The sequence below is a fragment of the Podarcis gaigeae genome (assembly GCF_964106915.1).
Source record: "Podarcis gaigeae genome assembly, chromosome: 8".
NCBI lineage: Eukaryota > Metazoa > Chordata > Lepidosauria > Squamata > Lacertidae > Podarcis > Podarcis gaigeae.
The window spans coordinates 41702957-41715337 of NC_139684.1; the positions used below are offsets into that span (position 1 = coordinate 41702957).

Genomic DNA, 12381 nt, shown 5'->3' on the forward strand with positions numbered 1-12381 from the left:
GTGGGTGTGCACGCGTGCGCGCGCGCGCACACACACACACACACAGTGTGTCAACATTTGGAGTCACTCATCCTTTTGTGCATACTGCATAAAACAACATTTAAGATGCTTCCTCTTGTGGTCCTTTCAATGCTGAAGAGTCTCCTGCTCTGTTTGCACAGTTTAAACTAAACAACACCTGTACAGACTGCTTGTACCACGTAAGATGCGGGATTTGGGGAAATTTTAATTTTAAAATGTGTACGTTGCACCTGGTAGCTTGGCACCAAAGCACCCCTTTTGCAAGCCAATGAAGCACAGAGCAAAAGTTTACTGCTTCCCCCGCTGCCCAAAGAAATGAAGCTGTGCAGCCCTCAGCTTCATTAAGTGAGAGCGAAAAGGGATGGAGCTAAGTCATAAATAGTAGCAGGAGGAGAGACACATTAGGCATCTCAGGCAAAGAAGAACAGACATGTTTTCGACCGAGATTTGAAGAGAGATAAAGGCGGAGGCCGTTCCAGATGGCAGGAGGAGCCGCCACCGCCAAGAGGCAAACATGTGAGGGCTGGGCAGCTGCCTGATGCCAAACACATGGTCACCTGCTGTTGGGATGGGGAAAGGGCCAAAGCAAGGAAACAGAAGGGTTAATAGAAGCCAGGGCTCTCTGGAGGAACCTGCCTGCAATGCTGGGGAGGGGAGGGGCTCCAAGCATGTCCTGCTTTGGCCCCAAGGAGATTCAGGTCCAGCCCACTGAATAAATTGTGCACGGTTAAGCAGCTTTGCTCTTTCTCCCCCCTGATCTGATGTGTCTTGCTCTCGCCAGCCAGGAGGAGGGTAAGAGGGTGGGGGCAATGCAGAGGCCTGTGTTTTGAACACCAAGATTCCACTTCAGTAGGGATGGGCAATTATTTTCAAATTTAACTTATCCCCACTTCCTACACTTCCACTCTAAAGTTTAGTTGTCCACATTTCCACATCAGTTTGCAGATCTTAAAAAAAGCCCTCATAAAAATTCAGCAGTATTTTAGTGCCAAGTTCTCTTAATAAACACATTTTTGCATGCCATTTTGCCTAGCACAGACATTTTTGCAAAGCAACTTCCCCTTATATAATGCAGTTTTTGAATGTTATTTTCAACGATACATACATTTTGATGCACACATTACTCTAGCACAGGGGTCAGCAACCTTTTTCAGCCATGGACCAGTCCACCGTCCCTCAGACCATGTGGTGGGCCGGACTATATTTTTTTTGGGGGGGGGAATGAACAAATTCTTATGCCCAACAAATATCCCACAGATGCATTTTAAATAAAAGCACACATTCTACTCATGTAAAAACACCAGACAGGCCCCACAAATAACCCAGAGATGCATTTTAAATAAAAGGACACATTCTACTCATGTAAAAACACGCTGCTTCCTGGACCGTCCGTGGGCCGAATTGAGAAGGCGATTGGGCCGCATCCGGCCCCTGGGCCTTAGGTTGCCTACCCCTGCTCTAGCATATGCATTTGGATGGAGAAGTGGGTTGCAAAATTCGGAGGAGTTGTGAATTCTGATAGATGGTTGCGTTTCAGTTTGTGCATTGTTTCAGAAAGTGCAAATTAGGTACGTTCACCTTTAAATGCAAACCAAAATGAATTTCTTCCCCCATCCCTCCTCTTTTGTACTCCCCCTCCCTTCACAGCAACCTTTTCCCTCTCGGCCTTTCTGCACAACTGCTCTCAAGGCCGCGAGTCTACAGAAAGGAGGAGGCTGAACAACAGGCAAGCTGCCCAGTATAAGCCAGAAGGAAAAGCAGCATTTGGATCAAGGGAACTGCAGATTTTGATGGTAGGTGCACCATGCCCTGGACAATAGGTTCAGATGCAACCATCTTCTGAAACGATGAGAATATCCACAAGCTGTCCGTATGGGTCTCACCTGAGCATGGGAAGCAGCCACAACTCAGTGGCAGACACCATGGCTCCTAGTTCAAATCCCTGGCACCTCCAGTTAAAGACTCTCAGGTAACCTGGCTGGAAAAGATGCCTCTCTTCCTGGGTCCTCAGACAATGGCTGGGTAATCAGGCTGATGACAGGTCCTGCTTGAAGGCTTTCCATTAGGGTATTAGGCTGGCCACTGGATGCTGGACTACCTGTAGATGAGCCCCCTTTGGCCTGATCCGGCTTCAAGACTCTTCCAGGGAGGACTTTGGTAATATGGTGCCCTGAGCAAGGACAATTCCCCCCATATAAATATAAGTTGTTTATCATGATTATGATTCTGCACCCAGTGCAGGGGAACCACCTACACTGCCTTAAATCTAGCACTGACTCTTACACTCTTATGATTTAGCTCACTATTTTAATGCAAAATTCTTAGGAAGAGCAGCACAAGCCTTCCATGTTTGTCTTTCCTCTGGAGGGAAGCTCACACGAGGGACGCTGGGCTTTGTATGCTAACACAAACCCCACCACAAGCCAGCTGAATCCCCCACAAAAGATGTGAAAATTTCATATCATCTGCACTGAGGCCATGTGAATTTCCTTCCCCCATCAGATCCCCAAGCAACTCCTTGCTCTGGGAAAGGAGATTCCTTTTTTGCAAAAGGGACCCATCAAGCAGGTGGTTTTGCCTCTTCCTATTCATTCCCATGCATTCATTTGGAGCATTCGGCTTCCTCTTCAGGAAAGGGTGGAGAGAGGTAACCGCAGCCATCTGTCTCCTCTCAGGCCACTCCATTCCAGGCAGCAGCAGCAAGAGCAGCAAGAGCAGCAGGTGGGGATCTTGCGTGCAGAGCACGGGCAGTCAGAAAGGGCCCCAGGGAAGGCTTGGAAAGGAGAGCAAATAAAACCTTTTCTGCTCTCAGGTTTGGAAGAGCACAGAGGGAGGCTGATGTCAAAAGCTGATGGTGGGGTGGGGGAGTGCCTGTTTCCTTGCCAGCCGTTGTTGTCAAGACCCAGATTGCTCTGCAAGCAAACACACCCAGCGCCAAGACACTGCTTCTCGCGTCCAGCTTGTCTTGTTTGGGTTGAAGTCCTTTTCTTGACAAGACTGAGAGGCTCTTGCACACCCAACCCAAACCCACCCTCAGGACAGATGCTGACTCACATCTGGATGCAGCCCCTGAGCTGGGGGTTCACAAGGAGGCCCTGCCCTTTGCTCAAAGCTCTCTCCAAGCGGTACATTATCAGATCAGGAAAGGCTGGCCAAGATGGCAAGGCAAAGGACTGGCTGCCATGGCTGCTGCAGCAACATTAAACTGCTATTAACACTTTCTAATCTGAAGGGGGAAGGGGGAGGCCTCCTTGGAGCCACTCACAGCTGTCTCTGATTAACATTTAGTGCATTTAGATGTCATTCCCATTTAAAATCCTGTAGCCATCTCTCAAGTCCCTTTGGAAGGTGCTGGCGCAATTGTGTGAAAACTTAAAAGCCCATAAACAAACTCATCCATCACCTGCTTCATGACTAATGGGTGTCCGCAACAGAAACTCAGCTAAGAAAATGAACTCAGCTTTGCAAATAGCGCATCCTGAAGACAGCACCACGCTCAAACGCATTCAGATTTATGTCTCACTTCAGATACCTAAACTAGAATTGCAATGGCCACACACCAGCCATGGGTGGTGGGAATTTTGCAGGCTCTTGAAGGTGCAAGGCTAGCCAGCAAATGCTCCTGCAGAGTTCCCACCAAACAAGGCTTCAGCGGGAGACATTTCCCGGGGATTATGGCCCTGTGCCCTCCCCCTTTTATTAGTTTTCAGCTTTTACATGCCAAGTGTACATTGTTGTGGGAAAACAACCCGTAAACTCATGTTGGTTTCCAAGACGCTTGCATATTCAACGGCTCAATCAGACTTGAAAGAATCAGAAAACTGCAAAATCAGGATTTACAGATTCAACCATTTCATTGTCAGGTTCTACACTCAAGCAGGAAGAACCAACTGCACCAATATAAGATGGGGGCACCTGGCTTGCCAGTAGTACATGTGAAAAGGATCTAGGGGTCTGGTAGACCACAAGCTTAACCTGAACCAACCGTGCGATGCAGCGTGCCGGGGGACGACCCCTAATGCTATTCTAGACTGCATTAACAGAAGTCTAGTGTCCAGATCAAGAGAAGAAATAGTCCCACTCAATTCTGCCTTGGTCAGACCACACCTGGAGTACTGTGTCCAGTTCTGGCCAGCACAATTTAAGAAGGATATTGACAAGCTGGAACATGTACAGAGAAGGGCAACCAAGATAACAAAGGGTCTGGAAACCAAGCCTTATGAGGAACGGTTGAGGGAGTTGGGTATGTTCAGTCTGGATAAGACGAGACTGAGAGGAGATATGATAGGCATCTTCAAATATCTAAAGGGCTGTCACATGGAAGACAGAGCAGAGGCTAGGACCTGAACCAATGGATTCAAGTTACAAGACAACAGATTCTGACAAAACACCAGGAAGAACTTTCTGACAGTAAGAGCTGTTCAATAGTGGAATGAAGAAGGTGGTGGACTCTCCTTCCTTGGAGGTTTTTAAGCAGAGGTTGGATGGCCATCTGTCATGTATGATCTAGCTGAGATTCCTGCATTGCAGAGATTCCCTTCCAGCTCTACAATTCTATGATTCGTTCTGAATCTAACTTCAATGGGACACTATTTTGCAACTGGTTCCAGCTGATGGGGGGGCTGTCCTGAAAAAATCCTGAAAGCCTAAAATCTGCCCAGCATCTGGTCTAGAACCTCTGATCTATGATGCCCCCCCATCCCAAACTGTCAATCTGCGCATGCTCAAAAGCACTTTCTTCTTCAGTACTGCTTTGCACTCTGGGGTCTGCATCAATAATGTGATCTGAGCCTCAATGTAAGCAGTAGGTCCTGGGGGGGAATCTAACATTCTAAAGAGCAAGCAGTGCTAGACAGGTCTCTCTGCAAAGTCTGGGTCAGCATTAAAGCAAGAGAAAAGGTGGGGGAAGGAAGCCGTTTTGCGGCAGGACAATCCAAGCATGTCAACTTTATTTCCCAGGAAACAGGAAGCTAGTTAGAAAAACCAGCCACATGGGACCACCAGGCAAAAGAAAGGGGGGGCACATGGCTCAAAACCAACCAAAGAACTTTGGGGCTGCAAGTTTGACTTCCTTCAGTCCCAGTCACATTGTGCATCCAAACCAATCAAGAGTTTGGACTTTTTCAAAAAAGAGAGAGTGAAAAAGGTAAATATCCCAACAAGCTCACATAATTAAGTCCTCCTCGGCTCTGTTTACACTGACCCTTTTATAAGCCCTTAGCACAGAGCCAGAGAACACAGCCAGCCCAAGTGGATGGGAAAACAGGAACCGGTGTCTTTCAAACATTAAAAAAAATGTATCTAGACAGCAGCCTCCCAAAATTGACTGGAAATGAGTTATTCCATAGTCCCCATCATCCATCACGGTTCCCTACGAATGGCCATAATTCTATGAGCCTATCAAGTTGCAGGGTCTGGGAGAAGGGGCAGGCAGTCAAAGTGGTACACAAGCAGATGCATGGTCCAAAAGAGGCAGAAGCCAAATTCTAGAGCAGCAAGCAAGGGACAGAGGGACCAGTGGTGGGTATGTCTAGAGCTTGGTGAGCGTGGATTGGCCTGTGGGGCCAAGCTGATAGAAAGAATGCTCAGGCAGGCTGGTGCTGCAGTCTTGGAGGTTCAGCAGGAACAGCACATGTGGGTGGCACCCAAAGGAAGGGGACAGAGCCTAGCCGAAGGTTCAGAAACACCCACTGGTGCCTTGTGGACACTATTTGTCTAATCCTCTTTGAAAGGCACTCAAGTTGGTGGTCATCACTACTGTACATCCTGTGGGAGCATATTCCATAGTTTTAGTAAAGAGCTGGTTATAAATACTAGGGAGGGAGGGAGGGACCTACTTCAGTGCTACCTTTACTTGGGATTAAGCCAGGAGCCATCATTATTACTTGTGCTCACCACAGCCCGCCCAGCCCGCCGGTAATTCATATCTTCAGGTTTTTTTAAAAACAACAGTTCTTAGCCTAGAGAGGCACAAAGCCATCCAGAGAGGGGAAAGGTAATTTCTCAGACCAGTTGTCATTTCTGGAAAGGATTACGTAGGCGCAGAGGTACAGCAACCAGCTATGACGCATTGACAAATAAGACTCTGCTCACACCACACATCGTTTCATCATCCGTCCAAAAAAACCATTATCACAACACAACTGCCATCTTATCAGCTTTTAATATGCAACCATTGAAAATCTTTTGCATGCTACATAATCATTAGGTATGCACTATAATGTGATTCGCCGCCCCCGCATTCATGAGAAACCGTAAAATCTGATGAAATTTCCACCATAACTAAACCATGAAATGGATTCATTTTGCCCTCTCCACATGTACACAGGCTTGGGGTGCGTGCCCATGCAAAAAGGAAAAGGAAATAAAAAGCAGAAATCTAAACAAACTTTCTGAAGGTTTACAAGAATAACTGGGAAAGGCTCGTTCTTCGGCCACTGCAAATCTTAGACCGCACTTCGGATCAAATGCCTCTGAGTCCAGCACTGTAGGGTCAAAGAGGCAGCCTACTTAAATATACACTCTAGTGTTCCTGCACATTGTTTCCTCAATGTGCAAAGTTAGGAACTATTTTTTAAAAATATATACCAGTATATTTGCTGATTAAGGATAGAAAAAATGGAGTGAATAGACTTTATTATCACAATGCCTTTCTGTATACCACCAAAGCAGCATACTAAAAGCAACTGGACCAGCCAAATTAAAAAGATGTGAAAGCAGAGTGAACCAGCACGAACTACAGGGGAGTGCATCATTCCACATTGTGGAGCGGCACTGGAGAAAGCCCTCTCCACGCAAGCCCATTAAGCTGGCTTCTGCAGGTGGAGGTGTTATGCTAGCAAAACATATGCAGCTTCTGATTCACTAAGAGCGGCGTTGCTATTCCTCTCTCCTTTGTAAGGGTAACAGTCTCAAAAGAGCCTCTCCTGCAGATCTCAACCAAGCAGACTCATAACAAGACAGAGAACCGGAGCGCAAGCCAGTTAAGGCCTTAAAGGTCAAAACCTTGAATGGAACCTGGAAAACAATCAGTAACCAACATGTCAAAAGAGCTCTGCTTCAGGGTTTTATCTTGTGCTCCAAATTCAAAAAACAGAGTTAAGCATGTTTAAACTAGGTGACTTAACTAGACCCACCAAATTTTGTGTTGCATTGTGGCTCTTTGAGTACAAACTTCAGGGCCAGTGGCAGATCTTGGGGGTCTCAAATTTCAGCAGCACCCTGTGCGACACCTAAATTTGGTGCCCATTGTAAATCATACTTGCGCCCTCCCCCCCAGCGGCACCCCCGAGGCTTTGCATCCAGCGTAACCGAACTAGTTGCACTCCCCTAAATCCTCCTCTGCCAGGGCCTGTTTCTACAATCACTGGACATGTGACAGTTGCAGGAAAAGGCTCCACCTGATGTGATAACTCTCCCTAGCCCACTGCAAGCCATCCATGCATTCTCCACCACTAGGTAGAGGATGCAGTTTAGAGGGCCTGTACAGAAGCAATAGAAAAACTAGGCCCCTAACCAGTGCCAAATTCTGTGTGGGGGACAGGAGATAGGCCATGAACTGGAGCCAACCATATTAATAGGTTTTTCCTGTGCACATCCAACATGCACCTATTTCCTTCACCCTGCACACCCAATCTCTCCACCAACCAATTCATTTCACTTCATATTTGTACTCTGCCTTTTTTGTCTGAAAGGAAACCCAAAGCTTCTGACAACAAGATCAAAACAATCAACACAAAACAAGCACAAATAGACATAAAAGGTACAACCAGTATGGACCCAACATACATATCTAAACAAATTCCATATTAGGAATCATTAGGAAAGAAATTGAAAATAAATCTGTCAGTATCATAATGCCATTATACAAATGGTGTGACCGCATTTGGAAAGCTGTGTACGGTTCTGGCCATCTCATCCTGAAAAGGACATTGTTGAGTTGGAAACCAAAATGACCAGGGGGGTGGAGCAGCTCTCCTAGGAAGAAAGGTTGCAGTGTTGGGACTTTTTAGTTTAGAGAAAAGGCAAGTAAGAAGTGACATGATAGAAGTGCATAAAATTATGCATGGCACAGAGAAAGTGGGTTAAGAAATGTTTTTCTCCCTCTCTTGTAACACTAGAACTCATGGACATACAGCGAACATACATATGTTTGAAGATTCAGGGCAGATAAAACAGACAAAATACAGGCAATGTATAGTTAAACTAAGGAACTCACTCCCACAGGAGGCCGTGATGACCATCAACTTAGACGGCTTTAAAAGAGGATTGGACTAATTCACAAAGGAGAAGGCTATCAATGGCTACTAGCCAGGATGGCTATTGTTCTGCCTTCACAGTCTGAGGCAGTAATGCTTCTGAATACCAGTTGCTGGAGATCACAGGAGGAGAGAGTGCTCTTGTGCTCAGGCCCTGCTTAAGGGTTTCCCACAGGCATCTGGTTGGCCACTGTGGAAGGGGACACTGGACCAGAAGGGCCATTGGCCTGATCCAGCAGGTATCTATACTTATTTTTAAAAAGTACACAGTTTTTAATGCTAATTTGCTTCCTTTCTTCTGGTGATGCATTTCCACTCAAAGCATCTCTCCCCAAAACTCCCACCGGATCAAGCTTAGTGCAAACAGAATCAAGAGCCGTTAAAACCATCTGGAGAGGTCTCAAGTCTCCCACATGGCCACCACCACAGCCACAACAAATAGTCTCACTTGACTCCCCAGAGGCCTCTCCTCTCCCTGCAAGGAAGACCTCACTGAGAGAAGCCTGCCACACTCGTAAATCTACCTGCCTCAAATATGGCTCCTTCCGAGATGCACAGCTGGAATTTATGGTTTCTAAGGAATGGGGAGGGGGGGATACATTTATACTAGGAAAATGTGGCTGTCCCATTAGCCTGTCTCAAAGCTTTGTAATGGAAAACATGCACTTAACAAAAGCAGCATGGGGGAAGAGACAAGAGCGGAAATCAAAAACAGAGACCACCCGGAGTGCGTTGCCAAACCTCAAAATAGAAAATAATGATTGTCGTATCTGGGTGGGACAAAGGTGGAGCCTTTGGGGTCAGGGTCAAGAGTGGGTCTGGGAGTTGAGCAAGGGGGTGGGGCCTAGTGGGGTGGAGTCTAGTGTTGTGAGGCCCCCATCAAATTGGGGGAGGAGCCTGATATAAAATCTGCTGATTCCACTACAGTGTATAGCAGAGGACCAGGGGATAGTTAAGGGTGAGTGTGAAATTGCTTTTTCCATGGGAATCGGGGGGGGGGGGACTTCACTTCCTCTACCCCAGGCTCATAGAATGTTCTATCATGTGTTCATTCCATCCACCGCTCACTTTTCCTCCTTTGCTCCTGGCCCCACTGATGATTTTTATTTCCTGGCAAGTGGACCAAAATGCAAAACCACCAGGCAGATGAAGTTTCTTATTTTTTCCTGGTTGGTTGGCAGCTTTTAAAAGTTTGACCTTTAAATCCCTAAACAGGCTAGCACCCAGTTATCCCAAGGCCCTGCTTGCAGGCTTCCCAGAGGCATCTGAGCTGAGGTCAGGCTCCCACCCAAGGACCTACCCACTAGGGTCCCAATTTGGATCAGGCCCTCCATGCTGGCAGTTTGTTTTTTAATTTATTTATTTTTTTTAAAAAAAACATACTTAAGGGCTTGAATACGTAGCTAGTGAAGCCCTTAAGCACCAGGTGATGTTTGTGTCATTGTCAGAGGCTTTTAGCAGGAAGATGCTTGTATTTGATAGATAGATAGATAATTTATTATGGTCGGAGACCAGATACTTGTATTTGATCTTGTATTTGATAGCAACTGTATTTGATCTTTGACCATTTTAGATTTCAGAGGGATATAACTGGAGCCAAGAGAGGGAAGAGAGATAGGGCAATTCATTTGGACTATTGCAGGTTCAGCTGAGAATCCTTTCTTAACCAATTTAAGGAAGAGGGTGTCAAAGCCTATCTCTTGGCCTGCACTACCCCCAACCCCATCACCACCCTGTGACTAAAAACAAAATAAAACTTGAAAGCCTGAGTAGCAAATGCAAATATACATAAGCTTATTCATTTCTCATAATCTATTCTGCTTCCTCTGTTCATAAGTAGCATGAAAATACACGTATTTCCATTATTCCCTTCTCTGACTGCCCCTCTTCCCCCAGTTTCCAAAATTTTATCAGGTATTTCTTTCTCTTTCCTTGCAGAAACCACATTTATAGAAAGAAGTATGCTGGTATTTCCCCCAAGCCAATTTATTGTGCAGTGTGAAGCAGAATCCACAGAAGAGTCCTTTTGAATAATCAGACATAGGATGAGTAAGCATCATGACCAGACACACAAAAATGTGTCTTTCACACACAAACACCCACACTCTCAAAAGAGGCAGCCTGAAGACTCCTGTGCAGCTTGAAAGCTTGCATCTTGGCTTGATCCAGAGGAAAGATATTGGCTGCCTTTCTCATTCTGTGGGACAAACACAAATGCAAAAACTTTGACCCACCACAGCACTATTGTTCATTCAGAAAACCATTCAGCTGTAACATTATCATTATCATTCATTAAATTTCTATACCACCCTTCATCACAGGGAGTTTTATAATATAAAAACACAAAAATACACACCGTAGCAACAAATAAAAACAAACAACCTCCCACCCCTCGGTTTAAAAGGCCATAGATTGTTTAGACATTTCATTTATGATAAATTCATAGTCTGTGTGCTGGGAGGAGATTCATTGCCACACTTTACTTTTTTAAGGCAGGGCAAAGGGACCTACAGATGGGCAATGCCCCCTGTTAGGTCTTTCCAATGCATTCCCACATTGGGTTAAAGTGGATGACTTGACATCCCCCCACCATCTGAGGAAACCCCTAATGCTTAAAGGTCACAAGCTTAATAAGCACAGCATCAAACAGTCTTCATGCATGGGATGACCAAAGCAGGCAGCTACCCAAACCAAAAAGAAAAGAGCCTTTTCCAGAAGCTGCCTGAACATTCACAGATTAAGAGCCCTGTGTATTTCTCTCTCTCTCTTTTGTTCTGGGTTCTTGGCAGGTGTGCATGTATCACAGATAACCATCCCAGGACATTTCTTTGACTTGATTTCACCGGATCGTAACAGCATTTGCATAAGCTGTATTAGACTGTTCTTGAGCCCCTGGTAGCAAAGCAGGCTTCTGTTCTTAAATTGATTCCCGTATCCGGTCCTGAGGCCGTCTCTGAAGAGAAAGTTTCAAAACCTTTGCAAAGCTATTTCACAGACTGACACTTTTCTCTCTACTCACCGAAGTCGGAAGTGATGGCATTACATATCTGTATTCTCAGTGGTGCTGGATTCCTTGATGCTCTTTCCCTGGACTTCCTTTGACATGGGAGCTGAGCGCAGCAGTGAGGAGAGTGACGTCTGCATCCCCCTCTCAGCTGGAAAGTCTCAAGTTCCAAGCGAGGGATTCCCTTCCCACCCTCCTCTCTGCATTCTTAACCCTCCTCCTCCTGGACACAGTCAGGAAAGAGACTCTCTGCAGATTCCCAAAGGCAAGAGGAGAATGAGGAGGAGAGTGCAATGTTGGGAGAAAGCATTAAGACGTTTCTGCTTTTCTGGCTCAGCTCTGTTATACACACATACACATGAAGAACCCGCAGTTTAATTCAGCTGTTGTAGTTTTGTCGATATTACGTTACATAGGGGAAGAGCCACATCTCAGTGACCCGGCATTTGCTTTGCGTGCGGGTTCCTGGTTCAATTCCCAGTGTTTCCAGGTAGGGCTCAGAATGTCCCTTACCTGAAATCCTAGAGAAACACTGCCAGTCAGTGTAGACAACATTGCTCTGGATAGACAATGGTTTGACTCCCAGTATAAGGCAGCTTCCTATGTTGCCATTTCAAAACTGGCTAAAGACATTGAAAGCAAGGAGCAGGCTCATCTCTCACAAAGCAATAATAATAATAATAATTTATTATTTGTACCCCGCCCATCTGGCTGGGTTTCCCCACCCACTCTGGGCGGCTTCCAACAAAGATGAAAGATACACTAAAATGTTACATATTAAAAACTTCCCTGAACAGGGATGCCTTCAGATGTCTTCTGAATGTCAGGTTGATGTTTATCGCTTTGACATCTGATGAGAGGGCATTTCACAGGGCGGGTGCCACTACCGAGAAGGCCCTCTGCCTGGTTCCCTGTAATTCCAATTGCTTGGAATGGTGCCTGCACTTTTTGCTTCAAAACTTTCATTCCAAAAGGTCTGCTTACTTACTTACTTTTCTTTAATGAAAGCTCAGAATCTAGGCCTGGTCCAGCAGTGACTGCCTCTGATGGCCCTGCATCCAGCTTCTCTCTACTTCTCCAATAAGCATATCACACATT

The 12381-nt window shown here is 45.9% G+C and overlaps 1 protein-coding gene across 3 annotated transcripts in view; it reads right to left on the reverse strand.

Moving 5' to 3' along the window:
• The window catches only part of ZNF469 (zinc finger protein 469), a 265796-nt gene that overhangs the window by 251056 nt on the left and 2359 nt on the right, over positions 1-12381 (reverse strand). For 2 of the 3 annotated variants that reach the window (XM_083754494.1, XM_083754488.1), the window contains exon 1: positions 11299-11402. The exons of the other annotated variant lie outside the window; for it this stretch is intronic. The gene's annotated coding sequence lies outside the window, so the exon portion shown is untranslated. Of the gene's footprint in view, positions 1-11298; positions 11403-12381 lie in introns of those variants that run through there. 3 annotated transcript variants of the gene reach the window in all.